We start from the raw sequence: 21,274 nt of genomic DNA, 5'->3' as shown, positions 1-21,274 counted from the left end.
CAAAATTCCGTTCCGCCCAGCGTCTGGCTCGAACCCACGACCCTGGGATTAAGAGTCTGACGCTTTACCGACTGAGCTAGCCGGCTACCTCGGTGAATACCTGCCGGGTAGCACGTCACACAGTACTCGTTTGGGTTGGGTGGTCCCATACAGAATCTCTCCATGATGCCTAATGTTTTCCTAACGTCACACTCGTCACGTACTTCACTTTTATGTCATAATCATTTCTGAGAGGTACAGAAATTGCATGACAACATGCAGAGCTAGTGGCGTCAAAATTAACGCACATACTTTATGTGACTCAAAAGCCGAACGAGTTACTTTCCGACGTTGTTTTAGATGTGCAAGTGATAGTCAAAACTCGCTGTGTCGGCACTCTGCCGACCATTTCGCTAGTTAACACCGGTCTTGTTGTGTGTGTTTCAAGCTCAAGAGCATCTCCAAGCAAAAAATGGTCAACAGCAACATTCAGACGGTTTCGTACTGCTCAATTGCTACATTAAAACGTTATGTTTCTTTTTCAGAACTGGAAAAACACAAGCGTGACAGCATTCGAACCTGTAATCTTCAGATCCGAAGTCCGACGCCTTATCCTTTAGGCCACACGGTCACTGACGACCAACATTTACATGTATACGACTCATCTCGAAACGCTCACACCCCTGAGGATTTGTGTTTTCGTTCTACACAGCCGCTGCCCCTTGCTCTTTCCCACCCATTCGTTACATTCAACCTCTGACGAGACCGACCAAATATAGACTGTGAAACAAGACCACACACTTTGTGCATTCGGAATCGAAGGCAGGGCGTCCCTCGCCGCATTTGCTACGGTTGCCATTTGCTACTTCTGCAGAAGCGAAGGCGGCGGCGACGACGACGAATACGACGACGACGACGACGACGACGACGAATATCGCGAAAGGCTCTGAGATATGTGAGAAATACATCTATAAAATGTAATTCAGACTGCCTCGTCCCACCTTATGCTGTACCGCTTTGGCAAATGCTTTATCTGCGCCATTCGCCTTAATCGCATCTGAGAGTGATTCTTAAAAAAACGCCTGTCGGTAATTGTTCGTCATCACAGGTACTGTTTGCTATACGGCCACGACGCGCAACTGATTTCCAAAATTCATCTTTCTCCTGTGAGGATGGAACTTACGACCCCTGCTTTATTAGACCAGTGCTCTACCACTGAGCTAAAGAGGCGCGGCCTAGCGGTACTCTTGGGTACTTCGTCCTTACGGTCGTCTGCATCATCCGACTTCAGCTGACAACACTTCATATTACCAGCTAATATTTGCAGCTATGGCGACAAATTACTGCTTGACTACACATCTGACACGTAACCGATGTGCTCTCCAAACAACAACACTTGCATTTCAGAACATGTCTTTCACACATGTCTACAAAATCACCTTCACCTTCAAATACAGCTTCCTTGCGACTGACAGAGACGTAGGCAAAGTTTAAAGTTGCTATTTCCATTAAATCTCGTTAATCAGAAAAACGGTAATTTACACTTGCAGCGGAACAAAATTCCGTTCCGCCCAGCGTCTGGCTCGAACCCACGACCCTGGGATTAAGAGTCTGACGCTCTACCGACTGAGCTAGCCGGCTACCTCGGTGAATACCTGCCGGGTAGCACGTCACACAGTACTCGTTTGGGTTGGGTGGTCCCATACAGAATCTCTCCATGATGCCTAATGTTTTCCTAACGTCACACTCGTCACGTACTTCACTTTTATGTCATAATCATTTCTGAGAGGTACAGAAATTGCATGACAACATGCAGAGCTAGTGGCGTCAAAATTAACGCACATACTTTATGTGACTCAAAAGCCGAACGAGTTACTTTCCGACGTTGTTTTAGATGTGCAAGTGATAGTCAAAACTCGCTGTGTCGGCACTCTGCCGACCATTTCGCTAGTTAACACCGGTCTTGTTGTGTGTGTTTCAAGCTCAAGAGCATCTCCAAGCAAAAAATGGTCAACAGCAACATTCAGACGGTTTCGTACTGCTCAATTGCTACATTAAAACGTTATGTTTCTTTTTCAGAACTGGAAAAACACAAGCGTGACAGCATTCGAACCTGTAATCTTCAGATCCGAAGTCCGACGCCTTATCCTTTAGGCCACACGGTCACTGACGACCAACATTTACATTTATACGACTCATCTCGAAACGCTCACACCCCTGAGGATTTGTGTTTTCGTTCTACACAGCCGCTGCCCCTTGCTCTTTCCCACCCATTCGTTACATTCAACCTCTGACGAGACCGACCAAATATAGACTGTGAAACAAGACCACACACTTTGTGCATTCGGAATCGAAGGCAGGGCGTCCCTCGCCGCATTTGCTACGATTGCCATTTGCTACTTCTGCAGAAGCGGCGGCGGCGGCGGCGACGACGAATACGACGACGACGACGACGACGACGACGAATATCGCGAAAGGCTCTGAGATATGTGAGAAATACATCTATAAAATGTAATTCAGACTGCCTCGTCCCACCTTATGCTGTACCGCTTTGGCAAATGCTTTATCTGCGCCATTCGCCTTAATCGCATCTGAGAGTGATTCTTAAAAAAACGCCTGTCGCTAATTGTTCGTCATCACAGGTACTGTTTGCTATACGGCCACGACACGCAACTGATTTCCAAAATTCATCTTTCTCCTGTAAGGATGGAACTTACGACCCCTGGTTTATTAGACCAGTGCTCTACCACTGAGCTAAAGAGGCGCGGCCTAGCAGTACTCTTGGGTACTTCGTCCTTACGGTCGTCTGCATCATCCGACTTCAGCTGACAACACTTCATATTACCAGCTAATATTTGCAGCTATGGCGACAAATTACTGCTTGACTACACATCTGACACGTAACCGATGTGCTCTCCAAACAACAACACTTGCATTTCAGAACATGTCTTTCACACATGTCTACAAAATCACCTTCACCTTCAAATACAGCTTCCTTGCGACTGACAGAGACGTAGGCAAAGTTTAAAGTTGCTATTTCCATTAAATCTCGTTAATCAGAAAAACGGTAATTTACACTTGCAGCGGAACAAAATTCCGTTCCGCCCAGCGTCTGGCTCGAACCCACGACCGTGGGATTAAGAGTCTGACGCTCTACCGACTGAGCTAGCCGGCTACCTCGGTGAATACCTGCCGGGTAGCACGTCACACAGTACTCGTTTGGGTTGGGTGGTCCCATACAGAATCTCTCCATGATGCCTAATGTTTTCCTAACGTCACACTCGTCACGTACTTCACTTTTATGTCATAATCATTTCTGAGAGGTACAGAAATTGCATGACAACATGCAGAGCTAGTGGCGTCAAAATTAACGCACATACTTTATGTGACTCAAAAGCCGAACGAGTTACTTTCCGACGTTGTTTTAGATGTGCAAGTGATAGTCAAAACTCGCTGTGTCGGCACTCTGCCGACCATTTCGCTAGTTAACACCGGTCTTGTTGTGTGTGTTTCAAGCTCAAGAGCATCTCCAAGCAAAAAATGGTCAACAGCAACATTCAGACGGTTTCGTACTGCTCAATTGCTACATTAAAACGTTATGTTTCTTTTTCAGAACTGGAAGAACACAAGCGTGACAGCATTCGAACCTGTAATCTTCAGATCCGAAGTCCGACGCCTTATCCTTTAGGCCACACGGTCACTGACGACCAACATTTACATTTATACGACTCATCTCGAAACGCTCACACCCCTGAGGATTTGTGTTTTCGTTCTACACAGCCGCTGCCCCTTGCTCTTTCCCACCCATTCGTTACATTCAACCTCTGACGAGACCGACCAAATATAGACTGTGAAACAAGACCACACACTTTGTGCATTCGGAATCGAAGGCAGGGCGTCCCTCGCCGCATTTGCTACGGTTGCCATTTGCTACTTCTGCAGAAGCGGCGGCGGCGGCGACGACGACGACGACGACGACGACGACGAATATCGCGAAAGGCTCTGAGATATGTGAGAAATACATCTATAAAATGTAATTCAGACTGCCTCGTCCCACCTTATGCTGTACCGCTTTGGCAAATGCTTTATCTGCGCCATTCGCCTTAATCGCATCTGAGAGTGATTCTTAAAAAAACGCCTGTCGCTAATTGTTCGTCATCACAGGTACTGTTTGCTATACGGCCACGACGCGCAACTGATTTCCAAAATTCATCTTTCTCCTGTGAGGATGGAACTTACGACCCCTGGTTTATTAGACCAGTGCTCTACCACTGAGCTAAAGAGGCGCGGCCTAGCGGTACTCTTGGGTACTTCGTCCTTACGGTCGTCTGCATCATCCGACTTCAGCTGACAACACTTCATATTACCAGCTAATATTTGCAGCTATGGCGACAAATTACTGCTTGACTACACATCTGACACGTAACCGATGTGCTCTCCAAACAACAACACTTGCATTTCAGAACATGTCTTTCACACATGTCTACAAAATCACCTTCACCTTCAAATACAGCTTCCTTGCGACTCACAGAGACGTAGGCAAAGTTTAAAGTTGCTATTTCCATTAAATCTCGTTAATCAGAAAAACGGTAATTTACACTTGCAGCGGAACAAAATTCCGTTCCGCCCAGCGTCTGGCTCGAACCCACGACCCTGGGATTAAGAGTCTGACGCTCTACCGACTGAGCTAGCCGGCTACCTCGGTGAATACCTGCCGGGTAGCACGTCACACAGTACTCGTTTGGGTTGGGTGGTCCCATACAGAATCTCTCCATGATGCCTAATGTTTTCCTAACGTCACACTCGTCACGTACTTCACTTTTATGTCATAATCATTTCTGAGAGGTACAGAAATTGCATGACAACATGCAGAGCTAGTGGCGTCAAAATTAACGCACATACTTTATGTGACTCAAAAGCCGAACGAGTTACTTTCCGACGTTGTTTTAGATGTGCAAGTGATAGTCAAAACTCGCTGTGTCGGCACTCTGCCGACCATTTCGCTAGTTAACACCGGTCTTGTTGTGTGTGTTTCAAGCTCAAGAGCATCTCCAAGCAAAAAATGGTCAACAGCAACATTCAGACGGTTTCGTACTGCTCAATTGCTACATTAAAACGTTATGTTTCTTTTTCAGAACTGGAAAAACACAAGCGTGACAGCATTCGAACCTGTAATCTTCACATCCGAAGTCCGACGCCTTATCCTTTAGGCCACACGGTCACTGACGACCAACATTTACATGTATACGACTCATCTCGAAACGCTCACACCCCTGAGGATTTGTGTTTTCGTTCTACACAGCCGCTGCCCCTTGCTCTTTCCCACCCATTCGTTACATTCAACCTCTGACGAGACCGACCAAATATAGACTGTGAAACAAGACCACACACTTTGTGCATTCGGAATCGAAGGCAGGGCGTCCCTCGCCGCATTTGCTACGGTTGCCATTTGCTACTTCTGCAGAAGCGGCGGCGGCGGCGGCGACGACGACGACGACGACGACGACGACGAATATCGCGAAAGGCTCTGAGATATGTGAGAAATACATCTATAAAATGTAATTCAGACTGCCTCGTCCCACCTTATGCTGTACCGCTTTGGCAAATGCTTTATCTGCGCCATTCGCCTTAATCGCATCTGAGAGTGATTCTTAAAAAAACGCCTGTCGCTAATTGTTCGTCATCACAGGTACTGTTTGCTATACGGCCACGACGCGCAACTGATTTCCAAAATTCATCTTTCTCCTGTGAGGATGGAACTTACGACCCCTGGTTTATTAGACCAGTGCTCTACCACTGAGCTAAAGAGGCGCGGCCTAGCGGTACTGTTGGGTACTTCGTCCTTACGGTCGTCTGCATCATCCGACTTCAGCTGACAACACTTCATATTACCAGCTAATATTTGCAGCTATGGCGACAAATTACTGCTTGACTACACATCTGACACGTAACCGATGTGCTCTCCAAACAACAACACTTGCATTTCAGAACATGTCTTTCACACATGTCTACAAAATCACCTTCACCTTCAAATACAGCTTCCTTGCGACTCACAGAGACGTAGGCAAAGTTTAAAGTTGCTATTTCCATTAAATCTCGTTAATCAGAAAAACGGTAATTTACACTTGCAGCGGAACAAAATTCCGTTCCGCCCAGCGTCTGGCTCGAACCCACGACCCTGGGATTAAGAGTCTGACGCTCTACCGACTGAGCTAGCCGGCTACCTCGGTGGATACCTGCCGGGTAGCACGTCACACAGTACTCGTTTGGGTTGGGTGGTCCCATACAGAATCTCTCCATGATGCCTAATGTTTTCCTAACGTCACACTCGTCACGTACTTCACTTTTATGTCATAATCATTTCTGAGAGGTACAGAAATTGCATGACAACATGCAGAGCTAGTGGCGTCAAAATTAACGCACATACTTTATGTGACTCAAAAGCCGAACGAGTTACTTTCCGACGTTGTTTTAGATGTGCAAGTGATAGTCAAAACTCGCTGTGTCGGCACTCTGCCGACCATTTCGCTAGTTAACACCGGTCTTGTTGTGTGTGTTTCAAGCTCAAGAGCATCTCCAAGCAAAAAATGGTCAACAGCAACATTCAGACGGTTTCGTACTGCTCAATTGCTACATTAAAACGTTATGTTTCTTTTTCAGAACTGGAAAAACACAAGCGTGACAGCATTCGAACCTGTAATCTTCAGATCCGAAGTCCGACGCCTTATCCTTTAGGCCACACGGTCACTGACGACCAACATTTACATGTATACGACTCATCTCGAAACGCTCACACCCCTGAGGATTTGTGTTTTCGTTCTACACAGCCGCTGCCCCTTGCTCTTTCCCACCCATTCGTTACATTCAACCTCTGACGAGACCGACCAAATATAGACTGTGAAACAAGACCACACACTTTGTGCATTCGGAATCGAAGGCAGGGCGTCCCTCGCCGCATTTGCTACGGTTGCCATTTGCTACTTCTGCAGAAGCGGCGGCGGCGACGACGACGACGACGACGACGACGACGACGACGAATATCGCGAAAGGCTCTGAGATATGTGAGAAATACATCTATAAAATGTAATTCAGACTGCCTCGTCCCACCTTATGCTGTACCGCTTTGGCAAATGCTTTATCTGCGCCATTCGCCTTAATCGCATCTGAGAGTGATTCTTAAAAAAACGCCTGTCGCTAATTGTTCGTCATCACAGGTACTGTTTGCTATACGGCCACGACGCGCAACTGATTTCCAAAATTCATCTTTCTCCTGTGAGGATGGAACTTACGACCCCTGGTTTATTAGACCAGTGCTCTACCACTGAGCTAAAGAGGCGCGGCCTAGCGGTACTCTTGGGTACTTCGTCCTTACGGTCGTCTGCATCATCCGACTTCAGCTGACAACACTTCATATTACCAGCTAATATTTGCAGCTATGGCGACAAATTACTGCTTGACTACACATCTGACACGTAACCGATGTGCTCTCCAAACAACAACACTTGCATTTCAGAACATGTCTTTCACACATGTCTACAAAATCACCTTCACCTTCAAATACAGCTTCCTTGCGACTCACAGAGACGTAGGCAAAGTTTAAAGTTGCTATTTCCATTAAATCTCGTTAATCAGAAAAACGGTAATTTACACTTGCAGCGGAACAAAATTCCGTTCCGCCCAGCGTCTGGCTCGAACCCACGACCCTGGGATTAAGAGTCTGACGCTCTACCGACTGAGCTAGCCGGCTACCTCGGTGGATACCTGCCGGGTAGCACGTCACACAGTACTCGTTTGGGTTGGGTGGTCCCATACAGAATCTCTCCATGATGCCTAATGTTTTCCTAACGTCACACTCGTCACGTACTTCACTTTTATGTCATAATCATTTCTGAGAGGTACAGAAATTGCATGACAACATGCAGAGCTAGTGGCGTCAAAATTAACGCACATACTTTATGTGACTCAAAAGCCGAACGAGTTACTTTCCGACGTTGTTTTAGATGTGCAAGTGATAGTCAAAACTCGCTGTGTCGGCACTCTGCCGACCATTTCGCTAGTTAACACCGGTCTTGTTGTGTGTGTTTCAAGCTCAAGAGCATCTCCAAGCAAAAAATGGTCAACAGCAACATTCAGACGGTTTCGTACTGCTCAATTGCTACATTAAAACGTTATGTTTCTTTTTCAGAACTGGAAAAACACAAGCGTGACAGCATTCGAACCTGTAATCTTCAGATCCGAAGTCCGACGCCTTATCCTTTAGGCCACACGGTCACTGACGACCAACATTTACATGTATACGACTCATCTCGAAACGCTCACACCCCTGAGGATTTGTGTTTTCGTTCTACACAGCCGCTGCCCCTTGCTCTTTCCCACCCATTCGTTACATTCAACCTCTGACGAGACCGACCAAATATAGACTGTGAAACAAGACCACACACTTTGTGCATTCGGAATCGAAGGCAGGGCGTCCCTCGCCGCATTTGCTACGGTTGCCATTTGCTACTTCTGCAGAAGCGGCGGCGGCGGCGACGACGACGACGACGACGACGACGACGAATATCGCGAAAGGCTCTGAGATATGTGAGAAATACATCTATAAAATGTAATTCAGACTGTCTCGTCCCACCTTATGCTGTACCGCTTTGGCAAATGCTTTATCTGCGCCATTCGCCTTAATCGCATCTGAGAGTGATTCTTAAAAAAACGCCTGTCGCTAATTGTTCGTCATCACAGGTACTGTTTGCTATACGGCCACGACGCGCAACTGATTTCCAAAATTCATCTTTCTCCTGTGAGGATGGAACTTACGACCCCTGGTTTATTAGACCAGTGCTCTACCACTGAGCTAAAGAGGCGCGGCCTAGCGGTACTCTTGGGTACTTCGTCCTTACGGTCGTCTGCATCATCCGACTTCAGCTGACAACACTTCATATTACCAGCTAATATTTGCAGCTATGGCGACAAATTACTGCTTGACTACACATCTGACACGTAACCGATGTGCTCTCCAAACAACAACACTTGCATTTCAGAACATGTCTTTCACACATGTCTACAAAATCACCTTCACCTTCAAATACAGCTTCCTTGCGACTCACAGAGACGTAGGCAAAGTTTAAAGTTGCTATTTCCATTAAATCTCGTTAATCAGAAAAACGGTAATTTACACTTGCAGCGGAACAAAATTCCGTTCCGCCCAGCGTCTGGCTCGAACCCACGACCGTGGGATTAAGAGTCTGACGCTCTACCGACTGAGCTAGCCGGCTACCTCGGTGAATACCTGCCGGGTAGCATGTCACACAGTACTCGTTTGGGTTGGGTGGTCCCATACAGAATCTGTCCATGATGCCTAATGTTTTCCTAACGTCACACTCGTCACGTACTTCACTTTTATGTCATAATCATTTCTGAGACGTACAGAAATTGCATGACAACATGCAGAGCTAGTGGCGTCAAAATTAACGCACATACTTTATGTGACTCAAAAGCCGAACGAGTTACTTTCCGACGTTGTTTTAGATGTGCAAGTGATAGTCAAAACTCGCTGTGTCGGCACTCTGCCGACCATTTCGCTAGTTAACACCGGTCTTGTTGTGTGTGTTTCAAGCACACTAGATCGCGTGTTCAAAAAATGGTCAACAGCAACATTCAGACGGTTTCGTACTGCTCAATTGCTACATTAAAACGTTATGTTTCTTTTTCAGAACTGGAAAAACACAAGCGTGACAGCATTCGAACCTGTAATCTTCAGATCCGAAGTCCGACGCCTTATCCTTTAGGCCACACGGTCACTGACGACCAACATTTACATGTATACGACTCATCTCGAAACGCTCACACCCCTGAGGATTTGTGTTTTCGTTCTACACAGCCGCTGCCCCTTGCTCTTTCCCACCCATTCGTTACATTCAACCTCTGACGAGACCGACCAAATATAGACTGTGAAACAAGACCACACACTTTGTGCATTCGGAATCGAAGGCAGGGCGTCCCTCGCCGCATTTGCTACGGTTGCCATTTGCTACTTCTGCAGAAGCGGCGGCGGCGACGACGACGACGACGACGACGACGACGAATATCGCGAAAGGCTCTGAGATATGTGAGAAATACATCTATAAAATGTAATTCAGACTGCCTCGTCCCACCTTATGCTGTACCGCTTTGGCAAATGCTTTATCTGCGCCATTCGCCTTAATCGCATCTGAGAGTGATTCTTAAAAAAACGCCTGTCGCTAATTGTTCGTCATCACAGGTACTGTTTGCTATACGGCCACGACACGCAACTGATTTCCAAAATTCATCTTTCTCCTGTGAGGATGGAACTTACGACCCCTGGTTTATTAGACCAGTGCTCTACCACTGAGCTAAAGAGGCGCGGCCTAGCAGTACTCTTGGGTACTTCGTCCTTACGGTCGTCTGCATCATCCGACTTCAGCTGACAACACTTCATATTACCAGCTAATATTTGCAGCTATGGCGACAAATTACTGCTTGCTACACATCTGACACGTAACCGATGTGCTCTCCAAACAACAACACTTGCATTTCAGAACATGTCTTTCACACATGTCTACAAAATCACCTTCACCTTCAAATACAGCTTCCTTGCGACTGACAGAGACGTAGGCAAAGTTTAAAGTTGCTATTTCCATTAAATCTCGTTAATCAGAAAAACGGTAATTTACACTTGCAGCGGAACAAAATTCCGTTCCGCCCAGCGTCTGGCTCGAACCCACGACCCTGGGATTAAGAGTCTGACGCTCTACCGACTGAGCTAGCCGGCTACCTCGGTGAATACCTGCCGGGTAGCACGTCACACAGTACTCGTTTGGGTTGGGTGGTCCCATACAGAATCTCTCCATGATGCCTAATGTTTTCCTAACGTCACACTCGTCACGTACTTCACTTTTATGTCATAATCATTTCTGAGAGGTACAGAAATTGCATGACAACATGCAGAGCTAGTGGCGTCAAAATTAACGCACATACTTTATGTGACTCAAAAGCCGAACGAGTTACTTTCCGACGTTGTTTTAGATGTGCAAGTGATAGTCAAAACTCGCTGTGTCGGCACTCTGCCGACCATTTCGCTAGTTAACACCGGTCTTGTTGTGTGTGTTTCAAGCTCAAGAGCATCTCCAAGCAAAAAATGGTCAACAGCAACATTCAGACGGTTTCGTACTGCTCAATTGCTACATTAAAACGTTATGTTTCTTTTTCAGAACTGGAAAAACACAAGCGTGACAGCATTCGAACCTGTAATCTTCAGATCCGAAGTCCGACGCCTTATCCTTTAGGCCACACGGTCACTGACGACCAACATTTACATTTATACGACTCATCTCGAAACGCTCACACCCCTGAGGATTTGTGTTTTCGTTCTACACAGCCGCTGCCCCTTGCTCTTTCCCACCCATTCGTTACATTCAACCTCTGACGAGACCGACCAAATATAGACTGTGAAACAAGACCACACACTTTGTGCATTCGGAATCGAAGGCAGGGCGTCCCTCGCCGCATTTGCTACGGTTGCCATTTGCTACTTCTGCAGAAGCGGCGGCGGCGGCGACGACGACGACGACGACGACGACGACGAATATCGCGAAAGGCTCTAAGATATGTGAGAAATACATCTATAAAATGTAATTCAGACTGCCTCGTCCCACCTTATGCTGTACCGCTTTGGCAAATGCTTTATCTGCGCCATTCGCCTTAATCGCATCTGAGAGTGATTCTTAAAAAAACGCCTGTCGCTAATTGTTCGTCATCACAGGTACTGTTTGCTATACGGCCACGACGCGCAACTGATTTCCAAAATTCATCTTTCTCCTGTGAGGACGGAACTTACGACCCCTGGTTTATTAGACCAGTGCTCTACCACTGAGCTAAAGAGGCGCGGCCTAGCGGTACTCTTGGGTACTTCGTCCTTACGGTCGTCTGCATCATCCGACTTCAGCTGACAACACTTCATATTACCAGCTAATATTTGCAGCTATGGCGACAAATTACTGCTTGACTACACATCTGACACGTAACCGATGTGCTCTCCAAACAACAACACTTGCATTTCAGAACATGTCTTTCACACATGTCTACAAAATCACCTTCACCTTCAAATACAGCTTCCTTGCGACTCACAGAGACGTAGGCAAAGTTTAAAGTTGCTATTTCCATTAAATCTCGTTAATCAGAAAAACGGTAATTTACACTTGCAGCGGAACAAAATTCCGTTCCGCCCAGCGTCTGGCTCGAACCCACGACCGTGGGATTAAGAGTCTGACGCTCTACCGACTGAGCTAGCCGGCTACCTCGGTGAATACCTGCCGGGTAGCACGTCACACAGTACTCGTTTGGGTTGGGTGGTCCCATACAGAATCTCTCCATGATGCCTAATGTTTTCCTAACGTCACACTCGTCACGTACTTCACTTTTATGTCATAATCATTTCTGAGAGGTACAGAAATTGCATGACAACATGCAGAGCTAGTGGCGTCAAAATTAACGCACATACTTTATGTGACTCAAAAGCCGAACGAGTTACTTTCCGACGTTGTTTTAGATGTGCAAGTGATAGTCAAAACTCGCTGTGTCGGCACTCTGCCGACCATTTCGCTAGTTAACACCGGTCTTGTTGTGTGTGTTTCAAGCTCAAGAGCATCTCCAAGCAAAAAATGGTCAACAGCAACATTCAGACGGTTTCGTACTGCTCAATTGCTACATTAAAACGTTATGTTTCTTTTTCAGAACTGGAAAAACACAAGCGTGACAGCATTCGAACCTGTAATCTTCAGATCCGAAGTCCGACGCCTTATCCTTTAGGCCACACGGTCACTGACGACCAACATTTACATGTATACGACTCATCTCGAAACGCTCACACCCCTGAGGATTTGTGTTTTCGTTCTACACAGCCGCTGCCCCTTGCTCTTTCCCACCCATTCGTTACATTCAACCTCTGACGAGACCGACCAAATATAGACTGTGAAACAAGACCACACACTTTGTGCATTCGGAATCGAAGGCAGGGCGTCCCTCGCCGCATTTGCTACGGTTGCCATTTGCTACTTCTGCAGAAGCGGCGGCGGCGGCGACGACGACGACGACGACGACGACGACGAATATCGCGAAAGGCTCTGAGATATGTGAGAAATACATCTATAAAATGTAATTCAGACTGCCTCGTCCCACCTTATGCTGTACCGCTTTGGCAAATGCTTTATCTGCGCCATTCGCCTTAATCGCATCTGAGAGTGATTCTTAAAAAAACGCCTGTCGCTAATTGTTCGTCATCACAGGTACTGTTTGCTATACGGCCACGACGCGCAACTGATTTCCAAAATTCATCTTTCTCCTGTGAGGATGGAACTTACGACCCCTGGTTTATTAGACCAGTGCTCTACCACTGAGCTAAAGAGGCGCGGCCTAGCGGTACTCTTGGGTACTTCGTCCTTACGGTCGTCTGCATCATCCGACTTCAGCTGACAACACTTCATATTACCAGCTAATATTTGCAGCTATGGCGACAAATTACTGCTTGACTACACATCTGACACGTAACCGATGTGCTCTCCAAACAACAACACTTGCATTTCAGAACATGTCTTTCACACATGTCTACAAAATCACCTTCACCTTCAAATACAGCTTCCTTGCGACTCACAGAGACGTAGGCAAAGTTTAAAGTTGCTATTTCCATTAAATCTCGTTAATCAGAAAAACGGTAATTTACACTTGCAGCGGAACAAAATTCCGTTCCGCCCAGCGTCTGGCTCGAACCCACGACCCTGGGATTAAGAGTCTGACGCTCTACCGACTGAGCTAGCCGGCTACCTCGGTGAATACCTGCCGCGTAGCACGTCACACAGTACTCGTTTGGGTTGGGTGGTCCCATACAGAATCTCTCCATGATGCCTAATGTTTTCCTAACGTCACACTCGTCACGTACTTCACTTTTATGTCATAATCATTTCTGAGAGGTACAGAAATTGCATGACAACATGCAGAGCTAGTGGCGTCAAAATTAACGCACATACTTTATGTGACTCAAAAGCCGAACGAGTTACTTTCCGACGTTGTTTTAGATGTGCAAGTGATAGTCAAAACTCGCTGTGTCGGCACTCTGCCGACCATTTCGCTAGTTAACACCGGTCTTGTTGTGTGTGTTTCAAGCTCAAGAGCATCTCCAAGCAAAAAATGGTCAACAGCAACATTCAGACGGTTTCGTACTGCTCAATTGCTACATTAAAACGTTATGTTTCTTTTTCAGAACTGGAAAAACACAAGCGTGACAGCATTCGAACCTGTAATCTTCAGATCCGAAGTCCGACGCCTTATCCTTTAGGCCACACGGTCACTGACGACCAACATTTACATGTATACGACTCATCTCGAAACGCTCACACCCCTGAGGATTTGTGTTTTCGTTCTACACAGCCGCTGCCCCTTGCTCTTTCCCACCCATTCGTTACATTCAACCTCTGACGAGACCGACCAAATATAGACTGTGAAACAAGACCACACACTTTGTGCATTCGGAATCGAAGGCAGGGCGTCCCTCGCCGCATTTGCTACGATTGCCATTTGCTACTTCTGCAGAAGCGGCGGCGGCGGCGGCGGCGACGACGACGACGACGACGACGACGACGACGACGAATATCGCGAGAGGCTCTGAGATATGTGAGAAATACATCTATAAAATGTAATTCAGACTGCCTCGTCCCACCTTATGCTGTACCGCTTTGGCAAATGCTTTATCTGTGCCATTCGCCTTAATCGCATCTGAGAGTGATTCTTAAAAAAAACGCCTGTCGCTAATTGTTCGTCATCACAGGTACTGTTTGCTATACGGCCACGACGCGCAACTGATTTCCAAAATTCATCTTTCTCCTGTGAGGATGGAACTTACGACCGCTGGTTTATTAGACCAGTGCTCTACCACTGAGCTAAAGAGGCGCGGCCTAGCGGTACTCTTGGGTACTTCGTCCTTACGATCGTCTGCATCATCAGACTTTAGCTGACAACACTTCATATTACCGGCTAATATTTGCAGCTATGGCGACAAATTACTGCTTGACTACACATCTGACACGTAACCGATGTGCTCTCCAAACAACAACACTTGCATTTCAGAACATGTCTTTCACACATGTCTACAAAATCACCTTCACCTTCAAATACAGCTTCCTTGCGACTGACAGAGACGTAGGCAAAGTTTAAAGTTGCTATTTCCATTAAATCTCGTTAATCAGAAAAACGGTAATTTACACTTGCAGCGGAACAAAATTCCGTTCCGCCCAGCGTCTGGCTCGAACCCACAACCCTGGGATTAAGAGTCTGACGCTCTACCGACTGAGCTAGCCGGCTACCTCGGTGAATAACTGCCGGGTAGCACGTCACACAGTACTCGTTTGTGTTGGGTGGTCCCATACAGAATCTCTCCATGATGCCTAATGTTTTCCTAACGTCACACTCGTCACGTACTTCACTTTTATGTCATAATCATTTCTGAGAGGTAAAGAAATTGCATGACAACATGCAGAGCTAGTGGCGTCAAAATTAACGCACATACTTTATGTGACTCAAAAGCCGAACGAGTTACTTTCCGACGTTGTTTTAGATGTGCAAGTGATAGTCAAAACTCGCTGTGTCGGCACTCTGCCGACCATTTCGCTAGTTAACACCGGTCTTGTTGTGTGTGTTTCAAGCTCAAGAGCATCTCCAAGCAAAAAATGGTCAACAGCAACATTCAGACGGTTTCGTACTGCTCAATTGCTACATTAAAACGTTATGTTTCTTTTTCAGAACTGGAAAAACACAAGCGTGACAGCATTCGAACCTGTAATCTTCAGATCCGAAGTCCGACGCCTTATCCATTAGGCCACACGGTCACTGACGACCAACATTTACATGTATACGACTCATCTCGAAACGCTCACACCCCTGAGGATTTGTGTTTTCGTTCTACACAGCCGCTGCCCCTTGCTCTTTCCCACCCATTCGTTACATTCAACCTCTGACGAGACCGACCAAATATAGACTGTGAAACAAGACCACACACTTTGTGCATTCGGAATCGAAGGCAGGGCGTCCCTCGCCGCATTTGCTACGATTGCCATTTGCTACTTCTGCAGAAGCGGCGGCGGCGGCGACGACGACGACGACGACGACGACGACGAATATCGCGAGAGGCTCTGAGATATGTGAGAAATACATCTATAAAATGTAATTCAGACTGCCTCGTCCCACCTTATGCTGTACCGCTTTGGCAAATGCTTTATCTGCGCCATTCGCCTTAATCGCATCTGAGAGTGATTCTTAAAAAAACGCCTGTCGCTAATTGTTCGTCATCACAGGTACTGTTTGCTATACGGCCACGACGCGCAACTGATTTCCAAAATTCATCTTTCTCCTGTGAGGATGGAACTTACGACCGCTGGTTTATTAGACCAGTGCTCTACCACTGAGCTAAAGAGGCGCGGCCTAGCGGTACTCTTGGGTACTTCGTCCTTACGATCGTCTGCATCATCAGACTTTAGCTGACAACACTTCATATTACCGGCTAATATTTGCAGCTATGGCGACAAATTACTGCTTGACTACACATCTGACACGTAACCGATGTGCTCTCCAAACAACAACACTTGCATTTCAGAACATGTCTTTCACACATGTCTACAAAATCACCTTCACCTTCAAATACAGCTTCCTTGCGACTGACAGAGACGTAGGCAAAGTTTAAAGTTGCTATTTCCATTAAATCTCGTTAATCAGAAAAACGGTAATTTACACTTGCAGCGGAACAAAATTCCGTTCCGCCCAGCGTCTGGCTCGAACCCACGACCCTGGGATTAAGAGTCTGACGCTCTACCGACTGAGCTAGCCGGCTACCTCGGTGAATAACTGCCGGGTAGCACGTCACACAGTACTCGTTTGTGTTGGGTGGTCCCATACAGAATCTCTCCATGATGCCTAATGTTTTCCTAACGTCACACTCGTCACGTACTTCACTTTTATGTCATAATCATTTCTGAGAGGTAAAGAAATTGCATGACAACATGCAGAGCTAGTGGCGTCAAAATTAACGCACATACTTTATGTGACTCAAAAGCCGAACGAGTTACTTTCCGACGTTGTTTTAGATGTGCAAGTGATAGTCAAAACTCGCTGTGTCGGCACTCTGCCGACCATTTCGCTAGTTAACACCGGTCTTGTTGTGTGTGTTTCAAGCTCAAGAGCATCTCCAAGCAAAAAATGGTCAACAGCAACATTCAGACGGTTTCGTACTGCTCAATTGCTACATTAAAACGTTATGTTTCTTTTTCAGAACTGGAAAAACACAAGTGTGACAGCATTCGAACCTGTAATCTTCAGATCCGAAGTCCGACGCCTTATCCATTAGGCCACACGGTCACTGACGACCAACATTTACATGTATACGACTCATCTCGAAACGCTCACACCCCTGAGGATTTGTGTTTTCGTTCTACACAGCCGCTGCCCCTTGCTCTTTCCCACCCATTCGTTACATTCAACCTCTGACGAGACCGACCAAATATAGACTGTGAAACAAGACCACACACTTTGTGCATTCGGAATCGAAGGCAGGGCGTCCCTCGCCGCATTTGCTACGATTGCCATTTGCTACTTCTGCAGAAGCGGCGGCGGCGGCGACGACGACGACGACGACGACGACGACGACGAATATCGCGAGAGGCTCTGAGATATGTGAGAAATACATCTATAAAATGTAATTCAGACTGCCTCGTCCCACCTTATGCTGTACCGCTTTGGCAAATGCTTTATCTGCGCCATTCGCCTTAATCGCATCTGAGAGTGATTCTTAAAAAAACGCCTGTCGCTAATTGTTCGTCATCACAGGTACTGTTTGCTATACGGCCACGACGCGCAACTGATTTCCAAAATTCATCTTTCTCCTGTGAGGATGGAACTTACGACCGCTGGTTTATTAGACCAGTGCTCTACCACTGAGCTAAAGAGGCGCGGCCTAGCGGTACTCTTGGGTACTTCGTCCTTACGATCGTCTGCATCATCAGACTTTAGCTGACAACACTTCATATTACCGGCTAATATTTGCAGCTATGGCGACAAATTACTGCTTGACTACACATCTGACACGTAACCGATGTGCTCTCCAAACAACAACACTTGCATTTCAGAACATGTCTTTCACACATGTCTACAAAATCACCTTCACCTTCAAATACAGCTTCCTTGCGACTGACAGAGACGTAGGCAAAGTTTAAAGTTGCTATTTCCATTAAATCTCGTTAATCAGAAAAACGGTAATTTACACTTGCAGCGGAACAAAATTCCGTTCCGCCCAGCGTCTGGCTCGAACCCACGACCCTGGGATTAAGAGTCTGACGCTCTACCGACTGAGCTAGCCGGCTACCTCGGTGAATAACTGCCGGGTAGCACGTCACACAGTACTCGTTTGTGTTGGGTGGTCCCATACAGAATCTCTCCATGATGCCTAATGTTTTCCTAACGTCACACTCATCACGTACTTCACTTTTATGTCATAATCATTTCTGAGAGGTAAAGAAATTGCATGACAACATGCAGAGCTAGTGGCGTCAAAATTAACGCACATACTTTATGTGACTCAAAAGCCGAACGAGTTACTTTCCGACGTTGTTTTAGATGTGCAAGTGATAGTCAAAACTCGCTGTGTCGGCACTCTGCCGACCATTTCGCTAGTTAACACCGGTCTTGTTGTGTGTGTTTCAAGCTCAAGAGCATCTCCAAGCAAAAAATGGTCAACAGCAACATTCAGACGGTTTCGTACTGCTCAATTGCTACATTAAAACGTTATGTTTCTTTTTCAGAACTGGAAAAACACAAGCGTGACAGCATTCGAACCTGTAATCTTCAGATCCGAAGTCCGACGCCTTATCCTTTAGGCCACACGGTCACTGACGACCAACATTTACATGTATACGACTCATCTCGAAACGCTCACACCCCTGAGGATTTGTGTTTTCGTTCTACACAGCCGCTGCCCCTTGCTCTTTCCCACCCATTCGTTACATTCAACCTCTGACGAGACCGACCAAATATAGACTGTGAAACAAGACCACACACTTTGTGCATTCGGAATCGAAGGCAGGGCGTCCCTCGCCGCATTTGCTACGGTTGCCATTTGCTACTTCTGCAGAAGCGGCGGCGGCGGCGACGACGACGACGACGACGACGACGAATAACGCGAAAGGCTCTGAGATATGTGAGAAATACATCTATAAAATGTAATTCAGACTGCCTCGTCCCACCTTATGCTGTACCGCTTTGGCAAATGCTTTATCTGCGCCATTCGCCTTAATCGCATCTGAGAGTGATTCTTAAAAAAACGCCTGTCGCTAATTGTTCGTCATCACAGGTACTGTTTGCTATACGGCCACGACGCGCAACTGATTTCCAAAATTCATCTTTCTCCTGTGAGGATGGAACTTACGACCCCTGGTTTATTAGACCAGTGCTCTACCACTGAGCTAAAGACGCGTGGCCTAGCGGTACTCTTGGGTACTTCGTTCTTACGGTCGTCTGCATCATCAGACTTTAGCTGACAACACTTCATATTACCGGCTAATATTTGCAGCTATGGCGACAAATTACTGCTTGACTACACATCTGACACGTAACCGATGTGCTCTCCAAACAACAACACTTGCATTTCAGAACATGTCTTTCACACATGTCTACAAAATCACCTTCACCTTCAAATACAGCTTCCTTGCGACTGACAGAGACGTAGGCAAAGTTTAAAGTTGCTATTTCCATTAAATCTCGTTAATCAGAAAAACGGTAATTTACACTTGCAGCGGAACAAAATTCCGTTCCGCCCAGCGTCTGGCTCGAACCCACGACCCTGGGATTAAGAGTCTGACGCTCTACCGACTGAGCTAGCCGGCTACCTCGGTGAATAACTGCCGGGTAGCACGTCACACAGTACTCGTTTGTGTTGGGTGGTCCCATACAGAATCTCTCCATGATGCCTAATGTTTTCCTAACGTCACACTCGTCACGTACTTCACTTTTATGTCATAATCATTTCTGAGAGGTAAAGAAATTGCATGACAACATGCAGAGCTAGTGGCGTCAAAATTAACGCACATACTTTATGTGACTCAAAAGCCGAACGAGTTACTTTCCGACGTTGTTTTAGATGTGCAAGTGATAGTCAAAACTCGCTGTGTCGGCACTCTGCCGACCATTTCGCTAGTTAACACCGGTCTTGTTGTGTGTGTTTCAAGCTCAAGAGCATCTCCAAGCAAAAAATGGTCAACAGCAACATTCAGACGGTTTCGTACTGCTCAATTGCTACATTAAAACGTTATGTTTCTTTTTCAGAACTGGAAAAACACAAGTGTGACAGCATTCGAACCAGTAATCTTCAGATCCGAAGTCCGACGCCTTATCCATTAGGCCACACGGTCACTGACGACCAACATTTACATGTATACGACTCATCTCGAAACGCTCACACCCCTGAGGATTTGTGTTTTCGTTCTACACAGCCGCTGCCCCTTGCTCTTTCCCACCCATTCGTTACATTCAACCTCTGACGAGACCGACCAAATATAGACTGTGAAACAAGACCACACACTTTGTGCATTCGGAATCGAAGGCAGGGCGTCCCTCGCCGCATTTGCTACGATTGCCATTTGCTACTTCTGCAGAAGCGGCGGCGGCGGCGACGACGACGACGACGACGACGAATATCGCGAGAGGCTCTGAGATATGTGAGAAATACATCTATAAAATGTAATTCAGACTGCCTCGTCCCACCTTATGCTGTACCGCTTTGGCAAATGCTTTATCTGCGCCATTCGCCTTAATCGCATCTGAGAGTGATTCTTAAAAAAACGCCTGTCGCTAATTGTTCGTCATCACAGGTACTGTTTGCTATACGGCCACGACGCGCAACTGATTTCCAAAATTCATCTTTCTCCTGTGAGGATGGAACTTACGACCGCTGGTTTATTAGACCAGTGCTCTACCACTGAGCTAAAGAGGCGCGGCCTAGCGGTACTCTTGGGTACTTCGTCCTTACGATCGTCTGCATCATCAGACTTTAGCTGACAACACTTCATATTACCGGCTAATATTTGCAGCTATGGCGACAAATTACTGCTTGACTACACATCTGACACGTAACCGATGTGCTCTCCAAACAACAACACTTGCATTTCAGAACATGTCTTTCACACATGTCTACAAAATCACCTTCACCTTCAAATACAGCTTCCTTGCGACTGACAGAGACGTAGGCAAA

At 46.5% G+C, this 21,274-nt stretch overlaps 1 non-coding gene across 1 annotated transcript; it reads right to left on the bottom strand.

Annotated features, from left to right (window-relative positions):
- Window positions 1-2,671: 2,671 nt before the first annotated feature.
- On the bottom strand, window positions 2,672-2,743 carry Trnai-aau (transfer RNA isoleucine (anticodon AAU)). The gene has a single exon. It is a non-coding gene; the product is annotated as a tRNA-Ile (tRNA).
- Between the last annotated feature and the right edge of the window lie 18,531 nt (window positions 2,744-21,274).

Source organism: Schistocerca gregaria, chromosome X (assembly GCF_023897955.1).
Source record: "Schistocerca gregaria isolate iqSchGreg1 chromosome X, iqSchGreg1.2, whole genome shotgun sequence".
In the NCBI taxonomy this organism is placed as follows: domain Eukaryota; kingdom Metazoa; phylum Arthropoda; class Insecta; order Orthoptera; family Acrididae; genus Schistocerca; species Schistocerca gregaria.
Note: the sequence above shows the minus strand (reverse complement) of the source record. Positions and strands in the feature narration are given on the sequence as shown.